Below are 12,694 nucleotides of genomic sequence, written 5' to 3' on the forward strand. Positions count from 1 at the left end.
GAAGCTGATCTGGATAGGACTAAGGTATATCAGTAGATTGGGTAAAGGATGATATCATCCACATTTTAAAACTTCAACTTCTGTGTGAGACTAAAAGGAGAGATGTTTATTTGATGTAAAATTTATATTTTGGGTAGTACATTTCCTAATTTGTATGGCCAGTTTAGTTGAACACCATAAGTACATGGAATCTTGAATAGGGTGTGAGATTTTGTTAGTTTGTCCAGGTTAGTGTGACATCCTGATAAATCCCAGACTGATTTTGGCAGTGAATAAATAAGTATTTGCAGAGTCCCCTTGGAGGAATGGGGAGAAAGGAGGAAATATTCAACTTACCTATTTAGAAAATTTCTGATACTCTCGCAAGCAGTGGGGACATCGAAATCAAAAGGCTAAGCTCTCGATCTTGGGGTTTGTCCCTATGGAACTTATTCCTGCAAAGGATAGGCTAAGCCTACTTAAAATTAGGCCTAAGAGTCACCTCAGAGAACCTCTTTTGTGGCTCAGATGTGGCCTGTCTCACTAAGCCAACTCAGGAGGTGAACTCACTGCCTTCCCTCCTATGTGGGACATGACTCCCAGGGGTGTAAAGCTCCCTGGCAATGTGGGACAGAAGCCAGGATAAACAGGAACCCAGCATCAAAAGATTAAGAAAGCCTTTTTAACCAAAAGGGAAGGAGAGAAATGAGACAAAATCAACTTTCAGTTGCTGAGAGATTTCAAACAAAGTGAAGAGGTTATCCTGGATGTTATTCTTATGCATTATACAGATATCTCTTTTTAATTTATGGTGTATTGGAGAGGCTGGAGGGAAGTACCTGAAACTTTTGAGCTATGTTCCAATAGCCTAGATTCTTGAAGACGATTATATAAAGATATAACATTTACAATGTGACTGGTTGATTGTGAAAACCTTGTATCTGATGCTCTTTATATCCAGGATATGTACAGATGAGTAAAAAATATGGATAATAAATAAATAATGGGGGGACAAAGGGTAAAATAAATTGGGTAGATAGAAACACTAGTGGCCAGTGAAAGGGAGGGGTAAGTTGTATGGTATATATCAGTTTTTTTTTCTTTTTATTTCTTTTACTGAATTGATGCAAATGTTCTAAAAAATGATCATGGTAATGAATACACAACTATGTGATGATTTTGTGAGCCGTAGACTGTACACCATGTATGGACTATATGTGTGTGAAGATTTTTCAATTAAAAAAAAATTTTGAAAAAAAATTACTAAGATCTTTTTTATTGTTTCCATGGAAATGTGATCTACCCAGTTGTGGGTGGTAACTTTTGATTAGTTGATTTCCATGGAGATATGTCTCCACCCATTCAAGGTGAGGTTGCTTACTGGAGTCCTTAAGAGAGAACTATTTTAGGAAAAGCTTTAGTGCCATCAGAGCCAATACAGCCAGAGATTTTTGGAAATGCAGAAAGAAAAAGCCCCTGAGGAGAGAAAGTTAGCAGACATCATCATGTGCCTTCCCAGCTGTGAGAGGTGTTCAGAAACCCAGAGACCCCAGCAGATGCCAGCCATGTATCTTCCCAGCTAACTGAAGTGTTTCAGATGGCATCAGCATTTACTGAGCAAAGGTAACCTCTTGTTGGTGCCTTAATTTGGACATTTTCACTGCCTTAGAACTGTAAACTTGCAATTTAATATATTCCCTTTCTAAAAGCTGTTCCATTACTGGTGTATTGCATTCCAGCAGTTTAACAACCTAAAATATCTTCTTTAAATGTTTGGCTGGATTTAGCAGTGATACCATCCAGTCCTGCCTTTTCTTTGTTGAGAGGCTTTTAATTACTGATTCAATTTCTTTAATTGTTATAGGTATGTTAAGATTTCTATTTTTTCTTGCACCAGATTAGGTAATTTCTATGAATTTTCCCATTTCATTTAGGTTTTCTAATTTGTTGGCATAGTGGCATAGTACCCTCTAATTATCCTTTTTATATTTGTAAGGTTGATAGCAATGTCTCTCCTTTCATCCCTAATTTTAGTTATTGGTGTCCTCTCTCTCTCTTTATCTTTGTCAGTTTGGCTAAAGTTTTGTTGATTTTATTGATCTTTTCAAAGAACGAACTTTTGATTTTGTTGAGTCTCTCCATTGTTTTTCTGTTTCTCAATTACATTTATCTCTGCTCTGTATTTACTATTTCCTTCGATCACTCTTCTTGGTACAGTTTCTTTAGGTGTATAGATAGGTTGTTGATTTGTGGTTTTTCTTCTTTTTTAATGTAGATGTTTAGAGTTATTGCTCAGACATTTCCCTCTGAGCACTATTTTCACTGTATCTCATAAGTTTTGGTATGTTGTATCTTTTTTTTTCATTTGCCTCAAGATATTTCCTAATTTCCCTTGTGCTTACTTCTTTGACCCATTGATCATTTAATAGTGTGTTGTTTAATTTTCAACTATTCGTAAATTTTCCAGTTTTCCTTCTATGATTGATTTCTACCTTTATTCCATTGTGGCCCAACAAGATACTTTTATGACTTCAATATTTTTTAATTTATTAAGATTTCATTCGTGACCTAACATATGGTCTATCCTGGAAAATATTTCATGTGACCTTGAGAAGAATGTGCATTTTGCTACTGTTGGGTAGAATGTTCTATATATGTCCATTAGGTCCAATTGGTTAATAGTGCTGTTCAAGTCTTCTGTTTCCTTAATGATCTTCTCTTTAGATGTTCTATCAATTATTGAAAGTGGTGTATTGAAGTCTCCAACTATTATTGTAGAACTACCTATTTCTCCCTTCAATTCTGTCAATTTTTGCTTCGTATATTTTGGGGTTCTGTTGTGAGGTACTTGTAATTGTTTATAATTGTCATATTTTCTTGCTGGATTGAACATTTTATCAATAGATAATATCCTTCTTTGTCTTTTGTAATTTTCTTCTTGTACTCTTTTTTGACCTAAAATCTATGTTGTCTGACAATAATATAGCCATTCTGGCTCTATTTTTAGTACTGTTTCCATGGAATATCTCTTTCCATGCTTTTACTTTCAACTTCTTTGTACCTAGTGAGTTTTTTGTAGGCAGCATACAGATGGATCAGCTTTTTCATCAAATTTGCTAATCTCTTCCTTTTATATGGGAGTTTAATCCATTGACACCTAAGGTAATAACTTAGAAGGAAAGATTTGCTTCTGCCATTTAGATTGTTCACTGTATGTCTTGTCTGTTTTTTGTTCTTTAGTTACTCCACCTCTGCCTTTTTTATATTTAGTTGCTTTTTTTTTTTTTTTTTTTGGAGTGTACCATTTTGATTCCTTTGTTTTTTCATTTTCTCTGTATTTTTTATTTTCTTAGAGGTTACTTTGAAATTACAATCAACATCCTAAACTGATAACAACCTAGTTCGACTAGTACCAATCTAGTTTCAGTAGTACACAAACTCTCTACTCCTATATTTCTCTGTCCCTCTCCCTGTATATCGTTATTCTCTCAGATTACATCTTTTAAAAAAACTTTACTGTAAAATATATACAAAGCAAAGAATAAATGCTGTAATTTTAAAAGCACACTTCAACAAGTTATTACAAAACAGATCCTAGAGTTTTTCATGGGCTTCCATTTCAGATTACATCTTTATACAATGTATGCCTATGTTTTAAAATGCTATTTTACACATTTGCCTGCTAAGTCATATGAAGGGAGAGTACAGGGCAGAAAGCAGTTACAAACCAAATATTTGTATTTATTTACCTATGTTGTTACTTTTAGCAAATATTCTTTATTTCTTCTATGGCTTTGAGTTACTGTTTAGTGTCCTTTTTTTTTCAGCCTGAAGGACTTCCTTTAGCATTTCTTCTAGGGCAGGTCTTCCAGTAATAATCTCTTTTAGGTTTTGTTTATCTGTAATGTCTTTATATCTTCTTCATTTCGAAAGATAATTTTGCCAGATAGAGAACTCTTTGTTGACAGTTTGTTTGTTTGTCTTTAAGTATATGTATAAATATGTTATCATCCACACGGTTGGCGAGTATGCAGAGAAATAGCGACCCTTGTACACTGCTGGTGGGGATGTAAAATGGTGCAGCAACTGTGGAAAACAGTTTGTCAGTTCCTCAGAAAGTTAAACATAAAATTACCATATAAATTGGCAATCCCACTTCTAAGTATGCCTGAAAGAATTGAAAGCAGTGACTTGACAGATATTTGTACAACAAAGTTCATCAGAGCATTATTAACAGTAGCCAAAAGATGGAAGCAACTCAAGCTTCCATTAACAAATGAATGGAAAAACAAATGTGGTATATACATATAATGAAATATTATTCAGCCATAAGAAAGAATGAAATTCTGATGCATGCTACAACATGGATAAAAACATTATAGTAAGTGAAATAAGCCAGACACAAAAGGACAAATATTATGTGATTCCACTTCGATGAAATATCTAGAAAAAGCAAATTTATAGGGACAGAAAGTAAAGTACACGTTACCAGGGACTGAGAGAAAGGGCAATAGGGAATTATTACTTAATAGGTAAAGAGTTTCTGTTTTGGGTGATGAAAAAATTTTAAGAATTAAAAGTGGTAATAGTACAACATTGTAAAAGTAATTAATGTAATTTAATTCTACAATTAAAATGGTAAATTTTATGTTACAATTGTTACCAGAGTTAAAAAAATAATAATACACACTCAGTGAAAGAGGAGATAAGAAAAATCTCTCCTCCAGCACAAACAAGGAAGTTTATATGTCTGTCCAAATTGGAGTAGATGGGTGTTCCCTGGGAATTTCTAATCCAAGCTCAGTTTGAAATTTGACTATACACTACTCACTAGGTCTCAGAGTTACAAACTGAAGAATTAATATAAAATATGTCCTGGACTCATAAGACTGCTCTAAAGAGACATACCTTTAACACAGCACTGCATGGCCTGGGGGCAGTGCTGGAATTCTCTCTGAGAGAGGTGGAGGGATTGTCAAAAGGGACTTCCAAGGAACAAAAGTGTGACTCAAAGCATTTCATGCCCATTCTTTCTTGTTTTAGTGCTCTTATGCTGGGCACTACCTTTGGGAATCAGACTGAGGGCCACAGAGTAACTCAGCACTCCCCTCAGACCGAGGCAGATTTAATTCTAGAAGCCGGGGCCCCTGACCTGCACGATACAGGGCATAGGCGCTCCCACGTGCAGAGCCATGGACTAGGTTCCAGAGGAGATGTCATGGATGAGGTGATAAGCCCTCCGTAGGGTTTCACTGGAAGACACACCAAGTGAGGGATTTTAAATAAGCATCAAGTCTACAATGAGAACTGAATGTGTGCACACCATGAGGCCATGAAAAAGTGAAGGGGCTCGATACATCCCAGAGTAATTTGGGCAGAGGACAAAAAGTATTTGCAAAGTTCCTTGGGGGACAGGGGAGAAAGGAGGAATTATTCAACTTCCCTATCCAGGGAATTCTGGATATTCTTACAAGCAATGGGGACAATAGGCTGAGCCCTCAATCTTGGGGCTTGCCCCTGTGAAATTTATTCCTGCAAAGGAGAAGCCTAGTGATAATTATGCCTAAGAGTCACCCGCAGAAAAGGGCTTTTATTGGTCAGATGTGGCCTCTCTCTCCAAGTCAACTTGGCAGGTGACCTCACGTCTTCCCCCCTACATTGGACGTGACTCCCAGGGGTATGATTCTCCCTGGCAATGTGGGACAGGTCTCCTAGGGGTGAGCCAGGATCCAATATCATAGGATTGAGAGAGACTTATTGACGAAAAGGGGAAGAGAGAAATGGACAAAATAAAGTTTCAGTGGCTGAGAGACTTCAAATGGAGTTAAGAGGTTATCCTAGGGGTTATTCTAATGCATTATATAGATGTGCTTTTTTAGTTTATGGTGTATTAGAGTGGCTAGAGGGAAGTTGAAATGAAACTGTTGAATTGTATTCTGGTAGCCTAGATTCTTGAAGATGATTATATAACTATATAGCTTTTACAGTGTGACCATGTGATTGTGAAAACCTTGTGTCTGATACTTCCTTTATCTAGGGTTTAGACAAATGAGTAAAAAATCAGGACAAAAATTAAATAATAGGGGGGATAAGGAATAAAAAACATTGGGTGGATTGAACTACTAGGGGTCAATGAGAGGGAGGGGTAAGGGGCCTGGGATGTATGAGGTTTTTCTTTTTCTTTTTTCTGGAGTGATACAAATGTTCTAAAAATGATCATGGTGATGAATATACAACTGAGTGATGATATTGTGAGCCATTGATTGTATACTTTGGCTGGACTATATATGTGTGACAATATCTTAATAAGAAAAAAAAGTGAAAGGGTTCGGTCAGGAAAGGCTTCTCAGAAGAGATATGTCCACACTGGGGTTGGGGAGGGGAATTGCCCCAGATAGGGCAGAAAAAATTCAGTTTCCCTATTGGCACCATCTCCTCCTGGCTCTGTGTCCTTGGAAGTCTGTAATCTTCTCCAGTCCTCCATATTCCCATCTAAGATTCAAGGTCAGGTTTGAGTGACAGAAGGGAGAGAGCTCCAGAAGATAAGTTCATCTCTGAGGCAAGGGGGCCCTGTAAGAGGGGATGGGAAGCACAGAGGAGCTGAGGGCAGTGACAGGCTGGGGCAGGCTGTGCAGACCTTGGACTTGAGGCCTTGGTTCTCAACCACTTGAGAAACTCTACCTCCTCATCACTGACTTAGTCCCTAACACTTGCAAACCAGCCTTGGGCCCAGCATACTTCCGAGACAGCTCTCTTCAAAGTTACCGATGACCTAGGCACCAAAGCTCTTTCTTGGTCGTCATTCCCTTCGTCCTTTCAGGAATAGCTGACACTGTTGCTCACTTTATCAACTGGTCTGGTGCAAACTCTTCCTGCTTCCCACAGGTTGCTCTTCCTAAAGCACAAATAGAAAATATCGATCCCTTGCTCAAAAATCTCCAATGATGAGTGAAGGGTACATGGGACCTCTCTGCACAATCTCTGTGACTTCTTGGAATCTGTAATCGTTTCAAAATAAAAAGTTTAAAACAAAGCAAACCTAAAAAATCTCCAATGGCTCCCTACTGCCCACTAGTTTAAGTAGAAATACGTCACCCATGCATACAAGGCCCTCCACAATACAGCCTCAAACTACCTTCTAGGTGGGCCATGGTGGCTCAGCAGGCAGAGTTCTCGCCTGCTATGCCGGAGACCCGGGTTCGATTCCCAGTGCTTGCCCATGCAAAAAAAAAAAAAAAGATTTATTTATGATGATTGTATAAAGATGCAGCTTTTACAATGTGACTGTGTGACTGTGGGGAGAAAAAAAAGACCAATACTTAAAAAAAAATAACAAAAAACTACCTTCTAGGCTTTATCTCTCACGTCTCCATTGCACAAATTTTGTACCCCAACCAAACCTTCTCATCCTTTCCTGCCCTTCCGCCTTTACTCATGCAACGATCTCCTGAAATCTCCTTTTTCTGCAGCTCAATTTACTTTCCATCATCCATGTCCACACCAAATGCTACCTCTTCCTCCTCAAAATCTATCTTGGATCATTCCCAAACACAACTGTACTAGTTAAACTGCTGAAAGATAGCCTAAAAATACAAGGGTTCTTTGATTCCTGCCTGTTTTCTGATGCTCGTTCTCCAGCTTTCCTATTGATTCTGTGAACTATCTGATAATCTCCTAATACATCCTTTCTCTGATTAAGCTACCCATAACTGGTTTCTGTTGCTTGCTATCAATAACTGTGACTGATATCCCTGCCTTCCTTCTAGATTGCTATCGAGTGAGAAACTGTATACACAGGTGTTTTGTGAACAGTAAAACCCTGTAGAGATGTAATTTATCATTGTTCTGTATTCCCCCCAACCCCGCGGCCTCCCATCATCCAGCCACCTCCCACAGAAGAGAACCTGCAAAACAACTTGCAATCACATTAGTCAAAGGGAATGAAGGGCCAGAAGAGCTGGCAATGAGGCCCCAAAATAGAACACTCATGTTACACTTGATAATTACATCCCCATCTATGACTTTTGCAATTATATAGTCCCAAACTTTTTTTTTAAGTTGTAAACAAATAGCAAACAATCTCCAAAACCACTTACTGATGATTTCTGACTCCATTAGTGGAAGTTTAAGTACTTTGTTTAGATTATTTATTACTGAACCACCAAGGGAGAGAAAGTGGATTTCCCAACCTGCAGTTCCTTCATGCAACCACGTGGCCTGTCCTATCCACTTAGCTGGAAGAAATCACTCCCTTTAAACACCCCAGGCATTTTTTTCAGATATAATTTGCAAACAGTAAAATGTACAAATCTTAAGTGTATACAGTTCGATGTATTTTTACATATGTATATGCCCAAGGGACCATTACCCAGACATCCCAGAAAAATCCCTCATGCCTCCTCCCAGTCAATACCTCAGGGAGAACCACTCTTCAGACCTCTATATGCTTAGATTGTACTGTGAGTTCTAGAGCTTCATAAAAATGGGATCATATAGTTTGTATTATTTTGCTTCTGATTCCTTTCGTTCTAATTTTTGAGTCCCCTGGAAATATTTTTACTAAATCTTTCTTAGCACTGTCTTTACTTTCCACATGAAAAGTTTCCTTACTTATGTACATGTGTTGTACCCTCCACCAGGCTTGGAAGAGAGCCATGTCAGATGGCACCTCCACAAGACTCTCCAAGAATTAGATGTTTGATATAGTCCCAAATGAATTCATCAATAAGAACCTGAACCATTGATCTGATTTCTCTGACCTCCTTGCAGTCCCTGTCATGATGCTGAGCACATCTACCGAGCACTTATGTCCCAGGCTCTGGGCTGAGCCCTTTACATAACTACCTTCACATAGTGCTCACAACAGCATGATATAAAGTGCAGCTTTGTCCCATTTTCTATGTAAAGAAACTGAGACTCAGAGATGTTAACATTAATTCTCCCAAAGTCAGCTTACTAACAATTGACAGAGCCGGGACAAAGACCCTGGTTTGTCTGACCTAGAATCTAGACTACTAACCACCAACCTGCACTGCCTTGTGGTTAGAAGCTACCATTAATGATCCACATGTCCTTCTCCTGTCAGCCCAGCAATGCACCATTATGCTCGTCTTCAGTTAGGAAGGCTGAGGCTCAAAAATATTGAATGACCTGTTCATACAGCTAGCAAGTGGCTAGGATTGGAAATTAGAATTCCTTTCACCTTATAACCCATGTGTTTCTGTAGGACAACTTGACTGTTGTAAAGGGCTTTTAGCAGCCGATCATGGCACATTGGGTGTCTGCTTTCTCTCAGTGGCAAAATGCCAGGGACCAATGGTTTCCTTCAAAGCGTAATATTCAGAGTGATAAGACTGGCTTTGACTAGGGTGGCTTTGTCTGTAACAGCATTTAAGATGTCCTCCTCAAACACAAGTAGAAAGGAAAATATTTCAAGGAAGAAACAGCCCTTTGAATTGAGTGAAAGTAAGGCCGGTGGATTTATCAACATGGAAGTGATAGATGATACCAGTAGCTATAAAATTTAAGTGACAGTTATAACCTCAGCCCAGAAGTAGATTAGTTCCAGAAATAGGACTTGGGAATCTTTTAATAAGGACCTTACAGATTATTGCAATCTTTTCCTCTCTGGGGCCAGTTCTTGCCTATGGGGAAAGTAAGCTGTCTGTGAAGAGATCCTTAAACAGGGGAAACGATTAGCAAGAATATATTTAGGAAAGAAACCACCCAAATTTCATTCATTCAACAAGTTTTTGAGCCTCTACTATGTACCTGACACATAAATCCGAAAACCCATTAACTACTTCCTGAGTTCCTACATGTATTGCATTAGTCGATTTCCTAAGTCTTTTGTCCTTTAATCAAAGATGAAAACCTCCAAAAATAGAACTTTTTCATCCTTTTTTTCTCCCCCCAAACTAGGAATGCAGTTTTACTTGGTAATTAACCGTTCCCCCAGTTTCCCATTAGGCCATTCCCTCTACCTAGAATGCCCTCATTTTCAAGCCCTCCTCGTCACTTCCCCAAATGCCTCAAACGTTAATTCTCTCTTCTAAAGACTCCTGAGGGCAAGAATAGCACCCATCTTCCTATAGTGATTCCTGTGGGGTGTCGGTCTCCCTTGTTATGCCTCTTCTTACTATTCTTAGTGACTAGCACAGCACTTAAGTTTTTCAAATATCAGCTAAATTTCACCTTGGTCAAAATAGGGCTCTGCAACTCAGGCTTCTAAGTGAGGCAAAACTGGTTCCGAAAATGCCCCTTTGGTGCCACCTCCTGGCTAGAGGGGGTATAACAGCTCCTGGTTAGATCCTTTACTTGTTCTGCAGTTATCTCTTTTTATTCTTTTATTCACTCATTCCTTTGTTCATGCGGGTGCTGAATGTTTTGAGGCTGCTTTGTCTGTCCCTGAAGCTATCATTCCCAGATATCATAATCAGAGCTACTTGGCCTCTTAAGAAGCATATCTGTGGCCAGTACTGCCCTCCTCGTCCCATCCTCCACATGGCTCCCGTTATTTTTTATTTTAAAGCTTAATGATGACAAGAAGGAAAAACAGTATACAATAAAAAACAATTCCATGTCTCTCTCAGTGACTCTGAACGGTAGAGTTCTGGAACCTGTTTCTTGCATTCTTGGAGCACTAATATTAAAACCACAATGTTAGAGCTGGACAGGGCCTCCATTCGTTCAGCAAATATTTATTGAACACTTAATTAAGTGCCAGGAATTGTGTTACGTGCTGGGGACATATAAGTGAACAAGACAGGACATAGTACATGCTGTCATGAAGTTCAGCGAGAGAGAAAACAAAAAGTAAAAAATTTTTAAATATTTATTTTTAATAGGTAGTACATTAGTATCATTCAAAATACAAAAGGGTGCACAGTGAAAAGCCTCCCACTCCTGCCTCTAGCCACCTAGTCCCCCCACAGAGGCAAGCAGTGTTATCAATTTCTTCTGTACCCATCCAAAGATAACATACACTTAACAAGCAAATATATCCTTTTCCCCCTTACACAAATGGTGGTATGCTATACAGTCTGTACGGCACCTTGGTATTTTTTTACACTTAACAGTATCTTAGAAATCATCCTATATCAATACCTAGGTTCCTAGCATTTTTACAGTTGTATGGCATTCGATTATATGGGTGCTATATGATTTTAAATAATGTTACATTGTGATAAAAATGTTATGACGCAAACAAAAATAAGTAGGGAGCTGAATTTGGAATTAACCCGGGAAATGTGACTTTAGATAAGGTGGGTCAGAAAAAGAAGCTCACTCTCAGGAAATTAAATTGAAGCTGAGTCTTAAAAGGTAGAAGGGAATTCACCAGGGGAAAAGGAAGAAGAACATCTACACAGAAGGGAACAGAGAACACAGTTATGATTCTAAAAGCAATGGGAAGTTGCTGGAGAATTCAAATGAGAAATGGACATGATCTGATTTATATTTGTAAAAGTTCACTTAGGCAGCTGCTTATATGGAAGGTGGATTAAAGGAAAAGAGTTGAAGGAAAGAGATCAGTAAGACTGATGTGATCACCCAAGCGGGATATAACTACAGTACGGCCTAGGGTTGTAGCAGGGAGGCTAGAGAAAATTCATGCCTTTGGGAAGTATTTTGGAAGTAAGACTGAGGGGCAACCTCATAGATTATTTAGGCCAGTTCCCTTACTTCCCAAGCAGATCAAACGTAATTACCTGTTTGCCACCGGTCATAGAACTAGTTTGTGGCAGGGTCTGGCCTAGAATTCAGGGTTTCTGACTCCCAGTTCAGCACTTTCACTCTAGTAAAGTGAAAGAGCTACAATTTGAAGACAGAAACTGTATTTTTGAAATTCTGTTAACCAGTAATTATTGATACATTCAATTTTTTAACAATTGATTTGATAGCTTTTTTTTTTTTTTAGCTTTCTTGACTCCCCCACCTTAGAGCAGAAAGAGACAGATGTGGGATAGATAGAATTTCAGATCCACCTCTACCAGGTATGAAGCCAGAACAAGGCGGACAAGGAGTGTGGGAGATGGGAGTGATTTTTAAGTAGGACAGGTTAGGGGAGATCTCACAGATATCTGAGGGAGTATTCCAGGCAGAAGTTGCAGGCTGAGGTGAAAAGCCTCTCACAGGAACCTGGTATGTTTGAAGAGTAGGAGGGAGGCCAGGGTGAGTAGAGCTGACCAGCAAGTGGGAGAACAGTAAAAAGTGAGATGTAAGTGGGAAAGGGAGCCATTGTGGGCTGTTGAAGGCTTTGGCTTTTAGTATGAAAAAGCTATTAGAGGATGTGAGCTGAGTGGTATCACGATCTAATGTACATTTTCACAGGATCCCTATCCTACTGTATATGGACAACCATAAGAAGCATAGGTGGAAACAAAACAGCTAAGAGACTGTGGCAATCAACTAGGTGCGAGTGACTTGGTCTGAGGTAGGAGCAGAGGATGTGGCGAAAAGTAGGCAGCCAATAAGATCTGCTAACTAATATGACATAGGATGTGTGCAAGGAAATCAAACCTGACTAGCAGGATTTGGTCCAAGAAAGTGGAAGGATGAATTTGTTATTAAATGAAATGGGGAAAAGGTGGAAGGAAAGCGTTTAAGTTTGGAACTGTTGGGTTTGAGATGTAAGACCCCCAATGGAGAGGCCAAGCAGGCAGTTGGATATGATGTTTCAGAAGAGAGATCTAGGCTACATTTGGGAGTTGTTGCC

Source organism: Tamandua tetradactyla, chromosome 2, assembly GCF_023851605.1.
Source record: "Tamandua tetradactyla isolate mTamTet1 chromosome 2, mTamTet1.pri, whole genome shotgun sequence".
Taxonomy (NCBI): domain Eukaryota; kingdom Metazoa; phylum Chordata; class Mammalia; order Pilosa; family Myrmecophagidae; genus Tamandua; species Tamandua tetradactyla.